Source organism: Pocillopora verrucosa, chromosome 5 (assembly GCF_036669915.1).
Source record: "Pocillopora verrucosa isolate sample1 chromosome 5, ASM3666991v2, whole genome shotgun sequence".
Lineage (NCBI taxonomy): Eukaryota > Metazoa > Cnidaria > Anthozoa > Scleractinia > Pocilloporidae > Pocillopora > Pocillopora verrucosa.
Window position 1 is genome coordinate 25,826,660 of NC_089316.1, and position 12,312 is coordinate 25,838,971.

The 12,312-nt window shown below is 38.4% G+C and overlaps 1 pseudogene; it reads left to right on the forward strand.

Annotated features, from left to right (window-relative positions):
* Nucleotides 1-2,225: 2,225 nt before the first annotated feature.
* Nucleotides 2,226-5,673, forward strand: LOC136280841 (ALK tyrosine kinase receptor-like; annotated as a pseudogene).
* The last annotated feature ends 6,639 nt before the right edge of the window (nucleotides 5,674-12,312 follow it).

Consider the following 12,312-nt stretch of genomic DNA (forward strand, 5'->3'; position numbering starts at 1 on the left):
TTATTACTTAAGCGAGTGAAAATTCTTAAAATTATGGTCCAGTGTTATTCTTTATAGTATGCTTTTCAATTGGCTCTGTATTTAAGAAAACCTTCAAGATCACACACCGTCAATTCGTTAGCTTTCACGGTTATGTTAGACTAAGTTGATACAGAGGATGAGGAAAGTTATACGAGTTTTTAAACCCTTTCTTTATCTTATCGCTCGATTACACATTTTGGACAAGTGGATAACAGGAAGTTATGCCTCAGTTTAAAGAGCCATTAACAATCAAATCAATGTGCTACGCGTGAAAGGAAAAATGAAGAGAAAATACCTCCTGCTTTCCCGTCGATTTACAGGCGAAGCAACATCAATTTATCGCGCGGCGATATGGATTTTCATAAAAGGTTTCTAGAAATGATTTGGAAAATATTGCTTTACTTTTAAAATTAATTTACCAGAAGATTTTTTCAAAAAAATTGAAAATTTTGAGTTTTAAACGCCATCGACAAAAGTTTCATGAAAAGTATAAATTAATTACTTGCCAAAAGCGGATTCATCTTGAACTAAAGCTTTCTCGAAGTGTAAGAACATTTCAGTCTGTGAATATCACTCTTGCAGCACGATATGTCCTTGACACTAAAAGATGATGCATGTAAACGAAATTTAAGAGAAGAAAAGATTTGCAACGAAGGGGAGGTTTAATTTTAGTCGCCAAACTAAGTCGGAGCCAAGCGCATCAGAGATCACAGAAACAAAGACACGCCAAATAACCTCTCTTTTGGTTTGGTTACATTTAAAAGACATATTAGGAAATTCAAAAAATATAATTACTGCCTTGAAGGTTACATCTTTCAAGAAAATAAGGCCAAACTTACTCTATTCAGGGCTCTGTATTTTGGTTGTTTGTTCAACAACGCCATAACAGGTGTTTTAAAGCTTTAACTAAAAAAAACCAACAATTTTTCTAAATCTTCATAAACAGATTTTCGAGTTGAAATAACCAGAAAAACTTGCCAATCTATGTTATTTTCCGGTTAAAAAATGAACCAAACTTTTCGTCTGTAAAATTTCGGCTAAAAAACGACGGGAAGGCAGAAAACATTTTCTAATCAGTTTTTTGTTTCACGCGTAGCACGTATATTTCATTTTTAGTCGTTGGCTGAGTCCCCGTACTTATTAAACCTTCATGATGGCATGCCCTACATATTACGACGCTTTCCCAAACTGCATTTCATTCCTTTAAACATCAGTTTTTCCGCACGATAGGTCTTGAGACTAAAAGATGATGTATGTAAACGAAATTTAAGAGGAAGAGCGATTTGCAACGGGGGAAAGTTTTTAGTCGCCCATTTAAGTGGGAGCTAGGTTTTAACATTAACGAAGACAAGCATCAGATGATCGCCTTTTTTTGTAGTTTTGCTATTTAGGCAACTCAAAAGAGTTCACTTCAGTATGAAAAGTACAGGGGAAAAATGAAAAACTTACTTTATTCGAGTCTAAAGATTTTGGCTGTTTGCCCATCAACACCAAAACAGGTGGTTTCTTCTCTTGATTAAAATAACATAGAGTTTTATAATTCAGGCTGAACATATTTTCTTATATTTCATGTATAAGGCGACATAAGCCCACCAGAGTTTTCAAATAGGTTTAAAGCTGTTAAGATTGCAGGACAAGTAAAACAATCTGATATTGGCTACCGATGGAAAAAACAGTTGTAGCGTTAAAAATTACCTCGTACTAAAAAACTCTTCATTTTTAAGAAACTGAAGATTCGTATTAAAGTCTGAAAATTTTCTTTTTAAACCAATTTTATGGTTAAATGATATATTGCATCAGATCTTACGCGGAGCGATAAGTCTCAAAGCTAATTGATTTATCCTTTAGCTATCTTTTACGAACTACCTTAATACCAAAAGCCCTTTTGATGCAAAAGGCTACGATGAAGATCTAACGGCAACGTTTTTTTTTTCCGTTATTTATTCTGTTATTAGTGGAGTCACTTTAAAAGGTTATTTTTTGTGTTTCATTAAGTAACGGACTGAAAATGGTAGTGTTGTTGATTGCTTTTTAAAATTTATTTATTTATCATTTTTCTTACTGACCCAAAGTGCTTTTAAGGTACAATAATAAATTCTGTAATATCTGATATGTATCTCCCTAGCAGTAGTATTCCCGTTTCTAATTAGAGTGTAAGTATTTCCCTAGCTGAAATTCTGATGACATTTTTCCTTATGAATCCAATGCCTCCAGATTTTGGCTGCCGAAGACTTAGGTTTAAGAGATCAGAAGGAGAATGTGCTCCTCAACGTTATGTATTTAAAGAAACGCACTTGCCAATGGGGAAGGAGCTCATGACTCACAAATGTAGATATGAGTGCCTCATGGAGAGCAATTGTTTGTCTGTGAACGTCGGCCCACCAAACAAGACAGGCTTCAGGCTCTGCCAACTGAGTACTTTTGACCACACTCAACATGGTGAAAATAAAGAAATACGAAAAGGTTTTATTCTCTGGGCCTCTGAGATAGGATTTTACTTTACATTACAATACAATCGTCTGAAATCAGCTTGGATCTTTTTGGTCAAGTATAATCACTAACAGGCGTTTTTCTATCCTATCAGAATCTATGCTCCAGTAGTCCTTGCTACCATAATTCCACCTGTCTCAACGGATATACCGACAAGAGATACATTTGCCTGTGTCCAGATAGTTACACGGGAGAAAACTGTGAAAAAGGTCTTACTAATATTCTTTTTTAATGTTCTGAAGGTTCTTCATCCAGCTTGCGGATAACTTTATATCAGTCCTCATTGTTTTTCTTTGTTTAGATAAAAACGAGTGTATGGACAACACTCATGACTGTCATGCCAAAGCTGTTTGTAATAATACCGAGGGATCATTTACGTGTAGCTGTACAGAAGGTTATCAGGGGAACGGTCGGAATTGCACAGGTGAGATTCATAGATATTCATAGAGAGATTCATAACAATGAAATATTTTCATAGCATCATATCCAATGGCTTATGGCGCTTTACAAAGGTTTGTTTGGGACTTTGGCCAGACTGCATTAAGCAGTTTACAATTTTTGAAGGAAATTTCTGTAGATACCCCCATTTTAAGAATTGAGGCTATACCACAACACTGAGAGCTATGCTCCCTACTCTCTGAGATAAATGTTTAAGCTATTCAACGTCCCCCATCGACTAGTACAGAAGAGATGCAGGAGAAGGGGCGTAAGGTGTTTTCGTCCTCATCCGAGAAGACTAAAATGTCTAATCATTTGTAGATGTCAGAGCAAAGTTAGCACATTCTCCTCAGTAATTTTAAGACTGTGATCATGAGTGTTGGTCTGGTTCGGGGCGTGAACTCTCGACCTCCCACACGGCAGACCGGCGCTCTACAAATTGATCTAACCATCCGCAGTTATCATCAGCCAACTTTGAATGAATTCCAAATATTAAACATATTAAATGGGAAACATTTTTCAACTATAATCGATCACTGGTCCTCGAACGCAAGGAGAAGACGGTCCAATGACACCCCTTTTGGTCTCTTTTCAATTTCGCTGAGAGTGATTTATCTGAAGACCAAAACGGTCATTGCTAATATGCATCACGGTTCTTGTTGACTTATAGATTTCCTATTTTCGTGCATTGTACTTCGTATTTCAGTTGTAACCATTGACCAACTAGTAACTAGAGGCAGTGGGTTCGAATCGCGTCGAAGCCTGAAAATTTCTTAAATAGTCTACGATAGTTTTTTATTGCAATTTTGTCCTGGGATTTCACTTTATTTGATGTTCCTACCCTTTTCTTGTTTACTTTCAAACTTTTTAGATGTGGACGAGTGTACCAGCCGCATCCATGGCTGTCACTATAATGCAAGTTGCAATAACACAGACGGCTCTTACACATGCAAATGCAAAACGGGATTCAATTGCAGTAAGTATAAGAAATGTTGTGTGATTTCTTTCTTTTTAATCGTTTTTTCAGACGTTTACCTGACAACGATTTGCGTGATCCCCTTGAAACGGTGCCAGAGATAAACTCTGATAAAATGTGCGTTTAAAATGAACACTTACTTCAATCATTGCAGTTCAGACAGATACTTTATCATTCGATGTAAATTGTGACAACTCGAAATTCTTATCCTAAGTACTATGCAAGCACACCTTCCCTCTACCAAATGAACACTGAAACAACCTGAAATCTACGAAATCGAGTTCGTACGGATTACATTTAATGGGCCTAGGATTCTAACGTGGTAATGACCAGGAACTAGATAAGACGAGTTTTTCACAAATTGCGCTGAAGTGGTTCACTTTTTGATATGTTTACACAGGAAAGTCACCCAAAAAACCCAATAACGATCAGTGCTCAGAAATTATATTCGTCACGAGAAGACTCCTCCTGTGATAAGTAACCCGTACCCTAAATTTTCCTCCAAACGGTCAAAATAATTTCAAATTTCTCAGCGTAGGAAAACTTAAGATCTGAACTGCCCTTAACGAGCTTAATGTTATGTATTTGTTCTCTCAGCTGTTTAAACTGATCAGACGACCAGCTGCCATAAACATTCGTGATAAAGAAGAAATTACAACTTAATAAAAAAAATTACAACTTAATAAAAAAATAGATGTCAATTTTACATTTTCCCCTCAGCATTCAAAGCCGTGTTCTCAAATCTCAATGCCACTGGAAGACGTGGTCCAACATCGCTCGGAAGTTACTACGCAGGTAAGGATCATGACAGACAAGTTGCTTTGTCCAGCGGCATTCAACAGTGGACTGTGCCGCACACTGGCGATTACAGAGTAGAAGCAATGGGGCAGCTGGAGGGTACGATCGACGGATTAACAGCTCTCAGTATCGCGGAAGAGGAGCAAGAATGATTGGAACATTCCGCTTAAACAAGGGTGAAGTCATCCTGGTACTTGTTGGTCAAGAAGGAGGAATAAATAAGAAATATGTTTCTTCTGGCGGTGGTGGAGGTACATTTGTAGTGAGAGGAGCCGACACACCTTTGATAATAGCTGGAGGCGGAGGAGGGATAGATACTGCACAGTCAAGACATGCAGGATGTGACGCCAGCACAAATACGAATGGGAATCCTGGGTACAGATCATGGGCAGGGGGGAGCAATGGACATGGTGCACAGACTGCTGATTATAGAGGATCAGGTAAGAATATTTTTCAATCATCTTTAGCATTTCAGCATTTTGTTAGTAATTAAAAAAAATAGTATGAAATGTTTATTCTGCCATAGTCTCACGATATCCCCATCAAAAGTTTTCTAATTTTATTAATACTATGATATTTCAGGTGGTGGTGGTGGCGGGTTTTACTCCAGTGGAAGAAATGGAAAGAATTTCAATGGGACCAAGGGGTATGGAGGAGAGGGTGGTAAGGGATTTCTGCTGGGAGGGGTAGGTGGGGAATCACAGTATGAACACGTCTATGGTGGGTTTGGCGGAGGAGGTGGAGCTGGGGGATGGTGGGGAGGAGGAGAGGGAACAGGAGGAGGAGGAGGAGGAGGAGGAGGAGGAGGATACTCTGGGGGAGGCAGTGGAAATGATACTCTGGATGCCTGTGGGGGTGGTGGTGGATCCTACAATGTTGGAAACAATCAGCAGAATGAATGTTGTTACAACAAGGCTGGTCATGGTCAGGTGATCATCACATTACTGTAGAGAAAACAACCGAACCACTTGCCATCCAATGCATAGGTGATTTTAGCCCTTTAACTCTAAAGATCTCGTTAGCAATTCTCCTTACTGTCTGCCAAATGATTCTCATTATGTTAGCTTGGAGAATCTGATATCAGATTAATTAGTAATCCCACAATTTATACTTGTCTTTATTCTCATCACTTGTCTGCATGATATTGTATGGATATAGTAAGGAGAAATTCTGTCTTGGTCACTCATGGGAGTTAAAGGGTTAACAGAGATTGGATATGACAACGAGTTAGATAATGTTATGGGGCTTGAATATTCATGATGATTAGACTAAGAATCTTGAGGGGAAAAACAGCTCATGTTATTCTATATTACAATTAGCGACAAAGTTGTTGACACATTACGATTGAAGATCAATCCTGGAATAGTAGACCAGTTTTATTCCTCATAGCATTTCACCCACTCGTCCACAGCACAAAATTGCATTTTTTTTCTTTTCTCTGTGATGGCAAAGCGATGTGTGGGTGAATTGGGGAGTTGTAGCAAACTGCATTTCACCGACTTTATTTCTGTAAGATTTTGCACTTTTTTTTTTGACAAAATTGAGTGACGGGGTGTTTCAGTAAACCCTGTATGTTAAAAAAAATATTTAATAAGACATCCTTAAAAGCGATCACGTGAATGTTATGTGTCAACTAACCTTATCGCCGAATGTAGATCCACTCAGGAGCGAATCTCGTAGTTCTTGATCCATTCTATGTATGTACCATGTATTCATCCAAATGCCATTCAATCATGTATTCCGTTTAATTATTTACCATCAAAATTTGGATTTTAAAAGCTCCTAGAGGTGCGGCTCAGCATTTTAAAATGTACGCAATTACTGAGATATTTAACAATGGATAGAAGAAGAGAGTTATTTAAGGAGATAGGCTTTACCATCTGAAAAGAGGTCTCTTTTTATTAAGTTAATTGTATTTAACCCTAGATTTCGATGAATAATTGAACAGAAAAGTCAATTAAAATCGCGTCTCGACCTAGACATGTATTTAATTGTTATAGTTAGAACCTAAATGGTAAGATCTCCCTGCCATTGACCAGGAAAGCATTAGATTGACTTTTCACAGCTCTTAACCATCGTTATGACGTTTATTTGTTGAATCATTTTTTTATTATTTTCGTTCGATCCAGTTTGTTGTTTCCTTCTTGTTTTTGTTCTTGTTTCTTATATCAGGAATACCGAAGGCTTACACAGTCAACAGACATATGAAAGATAGAGCTAAGGAGTCAGCGGTAGGCCGTTGAAATGGAAGATTCATTTTTTGAGTTAGAGAGTTGAAAACATTTTGATTAGAAGTTTGACAATATTTACATTAATTTCTTGTATTTACAACTCAAATAAGGTTTGCGTATATAAGTTACTGATTCCATTCAAGTGCGATTATTTCGATCCAAGCTTCAGTCGAGCTTTGTTCTTATAAAGGAGAACACATAGGAATAGAAAACCTCTCGTAAAAGCAAAAACTCCGCGAACAAAGTGATGTCCGGCGTGGACCCAAGCGAGAGAGAAAGAGGACGGCTTGCAATATCTTTTCACGTGACCTCAAATGGCTCAATCTGTGCAGTGGGCTCTTCTTCCAAAAGGAATAAAACTTCATCCGCCGCAACGATTATGGCTTTCATGAAAATATTTTGAGTTTCAATTGAAAATGTACCACTCTGTTTAACCACTAGAGCAAGTTTTTTCGGAAGTGTCTTCGACAAGGTTTTCTTTTAGCAGATGTTTACAGCGCGAAATTCCCGGATTCCAGATGTTAGGGAAAACTTGCTTATTTAAAGAGTTTCATTTCTTCACTTTTGCGCAAGATACATTTGCGTGCTTGCTTCACGATATTCAACGAATTCGCGTAGCATATTAGCTAGACATTCTGTTAAATTATATTTATTGATAAGAACGATATCCCGGTCTGATCAAAAAAAAAACCCCGAGATTTAAACTATAATGCGGGAAAAAAATTCCCAAATAGTTCATACAAAGCGTCAAAACTGACTTAATTATAAAGATGATTTTAGACTCACTCTGAGCCTCTGTTTGACCTCTACGAATGACTGTCATTCAATTTCTCTGCACAGCATCATTTTTGAATCAAACACAAACACAAAAAAAAAGATAGTTTTATCACAATTACCCTTGCAGCCCGTAGGCTAAATTACGACGATTCTTACAAATGTAAAACGTAAATTAATTATAACTATAAATTATATAATGATACATTAAGAAAGTTAATTCATAAGAACTTAAGAGTAATAAAACTTATCATTATGTAAACACTAAATTAATTAAGATACAACTAAAAATTATTCGAAATCAGATCAATTAATATATATGAGTTGTACAAGGACGTGCTATCGGCAATGGCTTACAATAGAACTGTCTGTAAAACGATTGGTTTTAAAACGCGAGACTTGGAACTTGCGATTTTTCCGTGTTCGCAACATGCCAAGGTAAGGTGGCGGAAGTAGTGAATAAAGCTTGTGATTGTTGTTATTACTTATCTCTTGAAACATTAAGTTACCAATCGCCTCTCTCCTGTCATAAAAGATAGGTATGTTAAAAACTTCTAAAGCCTGTCTATAAGATAAATCTTTAGTGCTTATAATACGTCGTGCCCGCTTCTGCAGACGTTCTAACTGATCGGAGAGATAGCTGTAGAGTGGTATGAAAGACTGGACATGCATACTCTGCGACTGGGCGTATGCAAGTGGTGTAGAAACTTAGAAGGTTATTAGCTGGCACTTTCGCGCCCTTTAATTGCCTAAGAAAGTAGAGACGCACTGCGACTTTCTTACATATCATTTCTACGTGCACATTCCACTTCAAATCATAACACCTAGTAATTTAGTGGATGGAACAACCTCAATGTTCGTATTGTTGATAGTAACAGGCTCTTAAGTATTCTCTGACTTTGTGAATGATATTTTAAGTTCCTTGCACTTCGATTCATTCAACTGGAAACCATCAGCACAAGACTTTGTAACAAATTTATCAACGTGTGACTGCATCGAGCTGGTTCCGTTCTTTCCCACACACTTAGCGAGGGTAGTATCATCTACATACTTCCAGATGTGATAAGAATACATGAAAGTCATATATTTGTACTGCGGAAAATACATTTTAAGCAAATGAAGATCATCGCAGTATATACTCAACTTAAGCAGTTGAGAAATAAGGCCTGAAAAAAATTCAGGCCTGAACGGGAATCGAACCCATGACCTCTGCGATACCGGTGCAGCGCTCTAACCAACTGAGCTATCAAGCCAACTGGGAGCTGATCAATTGTGAGTTCTTTATATACCCGTAGATGGAGAAGGTGTGATAAGAATACATGAAAGTCATATATTTGTACTGCGGAAAATACATTTTAAGCAAATGAAGATCATCGCAGTATATACTCAACTTAAGCAGCATATATTTCTCAACTGCTTAAGTTGAGTATATACTGCGATGATCTTCATTTGCTTAAAATGTATTTTCCGCAGTACAAATATATGACTTTCATGTATTCTTATCACACCTTCTCCATCTACGGGTATATAAAGAACTCACAATTGATCAGCTCCCAGTTGGCTTGATAGCTCAGTTGGTTAGAGCGCTGCACCGGTATCGCAGAGGTCATGGGTTCGATTCCCGTTCAGGCCTGAATTTTTTTCAGGCCTTATTTCTCAACTGCTTAAGTTGAGTATATACTGCGATGATCTTCATTTGCTTAAAATACTTCCAGATGTTCGTATTCGCCACACTCAGGTCATTAATCATTATGAGAAATAACCAGGGGGCCGAGTTTAGTCCCCTGAGGAACTCCTGCTGGTACAGCACGCCATTCCATTCGCCATATACTGCGATGATCTTCATTTGCTTAAAATACTTCCAGATGTTCGTATTCGCCACACTCAGGTCATTAATCATTATGAGAAATAACCAGGGGGCCGAGTTTAGTCCCCTGAGGAACTCCTGCTGGTACAGCACGCCATTCCGATACACAACCACAACTCAATCTCACCCTTTGCCTTCTATTCGTTAGGAAATCTAAGATCCAGCACATGATCGATTCCGGAAAGTCATACGAGGAGAGCTTTTGGGCTAGAAAATGATGTTCAATTATGTCAAAGGCTTTGCGAAAGTCAAACAGCAAGGCTCTCGTAGTTGCCCCATTTCCGTCAGTCGATTCCAACCAGGAGTGCAACATACTGATAAGCGCATGCGTCGTAGAAGATTTAGCTACGGCCCCAAATTGTTGAGGATCAATCCTCTCCAGCACAGCAGGTTTGACGAAAGTGTTAACCACATAAGCTTCAGACATCTTTGACGAAATGGGAGTTAGTGAAATAGGGCGTAAGTGCTTATTTACTTCACGGACAGGCTTTTCCTTTGGCACGGGGACTACATATGCGTGCTTCCATGACGATGGCAAGCGTCCTTCACGGTATGAGTAGTTCAAGATGTCAGATACCAGACCAGCTAAAATGTCTGCGTGTTCCTTTAACATCCATCCTAGGATGTTGTCTGGACCGTTTTCTTTGCAGGGGTTCAACTTTGATAGTTTCTTGCGGACTGATTCAACCGACAAAACAAGGGAGTTTTCGGAGCAGTTACTGAAAGTAGTGCACGGAAAAGCAGCAGGGAGTGGTGTGAAGCAGTGCATTGGCGATAAGAAAGCCTCATTGATGATGTTAGCGAGGCCGATTCGGTCAATACCCTCATGCAGATGTTGTAGCGATTTCAAAGTGTCACTTTGCGCCGTGGAGGCAACCGAGCGCCCACTAAGCTTTTTCACTTCTTTCCACCACTCAGATGGTTTACATTTCTTCAGATCTTTGTCTTGGTAATAATTTGCGCGGCACATCTTTCGCTCGCGATTAACGCGATTTCTCAACTCACGAAACATTTGGTCGTCACCACGCGATAAGGCACTTTGCTGCTTTTGTAGCAAGTTCTTCAAGGATGATGTTATCCAAGGTGGTTCGGTTGAAAGTACTCTGCGCGTGCGCATAGGCATAACATGGTAAAGACCAGTCTTGATGACTTGTTCCAAAAGCGAGGTTTTGTCTTCACAACTGTTCGCAGAGTTGAGTATAGTATCCAAATCCACTGATTCTAGATAAGTGCGCATTGCTAGGCGCTTGCTGGGACGCATATCCCTCGACTGAATGGTGGTTGTAGGGCGATTGGACTTTATCCTCACCTTCGGTTGAACTTTCATAGACATGTGATCCGAAAGGCCAAGTGAAGGGCGTTGGATTGGGGTTTCGTAGTGGTCTTGAAGGTTGGTGAAGACCAGGTCGAGCGTTCTTTATCCTCCCTTCTTGTTTTGTTTCTCACCTTTAGCTTCTTTGTTGCGACTTACAGCTACACTTTTGGCCGTTTTACAGCCAACGGCTACGCCATTGAAACCGTCTAGCGCTGATTTTGACTCAAAACAACGCACGCTAAAAGCTTATTCTTTTATCATGAGACTGATCTGGAAAAAAATTTTTCCGAACGGGCATTGCTACTAACTTGATACTGCCAGATGGAACTTTAGACTGATATTCCACTTAATTATAATCACAATTATTATTTTTTTAATTTTTATTCAGCTCAACATTTTGGTACTTGTACGAGTCATAAAGGAGATAACTACACTCGTAGAACCATTAGCGGAAGACGACTATGCTGAGAAAATAAGGTATGACTTGAAATTAAAAAAAAAAACATCACATTTCCAAAAGACATGGACTTGTTTTAGCAATGTGAGTTTAAATAATTGCGTTCCAAACTTAAATGACTTTTTCCATGGAGTTTTTCAGTTCTTCCCAAGGAATCATTGAACGTCGAGGAGAAAAGAAAAATCCACTGAATCCTTCTAAACCAGCCACATTACATTTCATAGTATTGCCTTGTTCCATGATACTCGCTTAACTTCCTTGTTAATCTGAAATCACCGAAAAGTGGGTGGTCTAATAGTGATAAAATGTTGGGAAAAAAGGAAAAAATCTAACTCCCATAGCGCGTTGCAATTCTCAACCTTGGCTAGGCGTTAAAGCGGGCGTGGTAATGATTCCCCTGCTGGGCGTTTCGCGGTTGTTTGGTTTCCTGTCACTATTGCACAAAGTTTTCACTTACATTTCCACCATCCTCAACTCTACGCAGGTTAGCTTAAACTCGTGATTCGTGAGATTGAAATAATTACGCCAGAAAGTAGAAATCTCGTTGTTGGTATGTTTGTAGACATTTTAGTTGTGGCGAGATCAATTTGGTCCTTAGGACAATTATATTATAACTGATTCCTTTGTATATTCATAACATAAAAGTTCCTGCCTTTTTTTATTACTCACTCTTATAATTAACACAAGTTTTGATACTAATACCACATTCACACTAAAGCCCAAACGTATTTAAACTTATGTTTTTGATTTTTTGTTTGTTTGTTTTGTTTTGTTCTGTTTTATCATAGAAGCAGCTTAAAGTAATTTTTGCGTACTTCCAGTTTAGCGGGTTGAAAATACAAGTTACTAATTACTTAGACACCATAAGAAAAAATTTTAACTAGTTTAACCTAGTCCTGCTAAACTTTTTTTGCTGGTGTAAATGGGGTAAAAATTCGGCTTGAT